Genomic DNA, 2820 nt, shown 5'->3' on the forward strand with positions numbered 1-2820 from the left:
CCCGCTGCCGTCCAATCGGCGCCGCGCAGCCTGCCAACCACCAATCGCAGGAGCCCTAAGGAAAGGCATTCGCCAATCAGGAGTTGCGTCTCGGCGGCTACCCATGGCTTCCTCACCCGCCCACGTCGCTGAGAGGAGAGTCAGTGCAGTTTCCTTCCGCCAATCCCCGCAGGCCACAGCTAGCTCGCCCGCCCGGCCCCTGTCTGTCACCGACCAAGCAGCCAGCCAATCAGGAGCGCGACATCATCCCGCCTTGGCTCTCGTTCGCTGAGGCGGGCATCGTTCGGTATTTTGAGACGCCGCGCCACCGATCTCCGGCTGCGAGAGGTGGTTGAAAGGAGGTGGCGGGAAACCACTGTTTGATCGAAATTGCCTCCCTCACGGTCGCTTCGGTAAGTGCCGCGGGGCTGCACTTTCTCACTGGAAGGGAGGGGAGGAGTGGAACTGGGTGAGGCATCACCGCCGGGCTCTGCAGCCGCCTGGCCGGCGGGGCCTCCGACCTGAAGGTCCCGGCATGCAGCGGGGTCGCGGGGCCCGACGGGAGCCGGTCCTCTGGCCGGAAGGAGTTCCTGCTGGGCTGTTATCTGCAACTCTGTTAACTCCGTTCGTTGAGGTATTCCGGGCACCTCGTGTGTTTACTCTGCAAATACTGATTAAGCCGTCTTTGTCCTGCCCTGAGGAAGTCTAGGGCCAGCAGGGAAGCTGAGATGGGCCCGTGATAACATCCTGAAGCGGAACTCGGTCGTTGCCTGAAGAAAGGCCCTAATGGTGTTCAGGGAAGGGGGTGCGCCACCAAGGAAGTATTTAAACTGACCCCTCAAGGAGGTTTGGCCATGGCATCTTACCTTGAAGAGAAGACGTCACAGGGGAAAAACTGGTTCGGTTTGGTTGGGAAGAGTAGTCAGATCTTGACAAACGAATAAGGAAGCGCTCAAAGTTTAGGAATAGGGAGTGGCCATCAAATCTGGTAGTATGTAAGGAAGGAACCAAACCAAAGGGTGAAGAGAGTGGTTTTTACAACGGATATGAACGGGTGTTCACGGGAGGGGGACCCAAAAAGCTAACATGTAGGAAGCAGTACCCAATTTACTGGTAATCAGAGAAATGCACTAAAAATATTTTTGCCTGCTCCTCAAATACCACCCTCACACCCTGTTGATAAGAGAATGCTTCATGTACCGCTTACCCTGGTAAGGAAGAACAACGGGCCTTGAAAGAGCTTTGGCCGTGTCTTCTAGGGAAGTAAGGCAAGATGGGAATGTTTTGAGAACTGCAAGTTCAGTTTAAGATGGACCTTTCAATTTGGGGGCTTGATTAGGATTGGGTAGAGACCGTGACACAGGATTGGCAGAAATAGCCGAGGCAAGGGTTTCAGAGAATCTTAGGTTCTGCTTGTTGATGTTTCCCATTGAAGAGCTGATCCACCTTTGGGGCAGTTCAAGCCATTAGAACAGTGAAAATTGCCCTGACTGGTTTGGCTCAGTGGATAGAGCGTCAGCCTGAGGACTGAAAGGCCCCAGGTTCGATTCTGGTAAAGGGCATGTACCTTGGTTGTGGGCACATCCCCAGTGGGAGGTGTGCAGGAGGCAGCTGATCGATGTTTCTAACTCTCTATCCCTCTCTTCCTCTCTGTAAAAAAATCAATAAAATATATTTTTAAAAAAGAAAAGAAAATAGACTGGTTTCCTAGAATAGGAAAGTCACGATAATGTAAACAGTAAATTGCTTGTTGGGGTGGGAGTGTAGGTAGTTTCAGTCCTCAGTATCCAACTCGTGTGTGGGGCTATGTTTTGGTTCTCAAAACAACACTAAAACAATTGTATGTCTACTAGATTGGTAAAAATTTGAATGGTGTTGGCAAAGATATGAGAAATTCTCACATAATGTAAGTGAGAGTGTAATTCAGTGTGGAGAACATTTTGACAGTATTTAGTGAAATTATGAGAAAATTCTATGGCCAGCAATTACTTGCCTGTATAAATACCCTCAAAGTCCCTAAGGAGAAATCATAGAAGGGTGTTTATTACAATATCATTTCTGGTAGTAAGGTGCTGAAAGCAAACTAGTGTTTGTCACAAGGAGAATGGACATTAAGAGTGGTATGTGCATATGATAAAATTGTTGGTATACTTCAGCCAGAACCAATGAAGTACAGTAAATTGAAGTATAATAATGAAGTGATTGCAAACATAAAGGAAAATGTAAACATACATATGCAAAACTGTATTTTTCAAGAATATATATATCTAAAACCTAGTTGAATTAACATTAAAGATGAATTGAAAAAAAGCATATTTAGAAACATTAGAGGGGGGTTGGGGAGGGATTGAGCAAAAAAGAAAAGTAGAACTCACGGACATGGATAACCGTGTGGTGATTGCTGGGAGAGGGGAGGAGGTGGAAGAGGGCATAGAGGGGATAAATGGTGATGAAAGCAAAACAAACATTAGAGTAGGTTCCTAAGGGAGATGAAAGGTAAAAGACTAAAATGAGTTAGAGAAGACCTGCCTGAAAGAAAAATAGAGTGAGTGAAATAGGAAGTATTATCTATCAGCTCAATTGTGAACACATGAAGTCTTTAAAACGGACAGAATGTGGTTAGTAAGGGTTGAGTGATGAAGGCCCTTGCAAGCCATGTTGAAAGAGTTTTGGACTTGATCCTGAATCATAGGGCAGTGTTGAGGAAATAAAAACCCTGCCAACCCAGAGACTCCTCTCCACAACACATAGAAAAGAAAGTAGTTTTATTAATGAACTAGAGGCCCGGTGCACAAAAATTTGTGCACTGGGGGGGGGGGGGGGGGGGGGCCCCCAGCCGGG

The 2820-nt window shown here is 47.5% G+C and overlaps 1 protein-coding gene across 4 annotated transcripts in view; it reads left to right on the forward strand.

The window, feature by feature from the left end:
- Positions 1–129: 129 nt before the first annotated feature.
- The window catches only part of MIS12 (MIS12 kinetochore complex component), a 7165-nt gene continuing 4474 nt past the window's right edge, over positions 130–2820 (forward strand). Inside the window, exon 1 of one of the 4 annotated variants that reach the window (XM_014530256.1) lies at positions 130–392. The gene's annotated coding sequence lies outside the window, so the exon portion shown is untranslated. The other 3 variants (XM_005882581.2, XM_005882582.2, XM_014530255.1) reach the window with 3 other exon arrangements.

This window comes from Myotis brandtii, unplaced genomic scaffold (assembly GCF_000412655.1).
Source record: "Myotis brandtii unplaced genomic scaffold, ASM41265v1 scaffold728, whole genome shotgun sequence".
NCBI classification, from domain to species: Eukaryota; Metazoa; Chordata; class Mammalia; order Chiroptera; family Vespertilionidae; genus Myotis; species Myotis brandtii.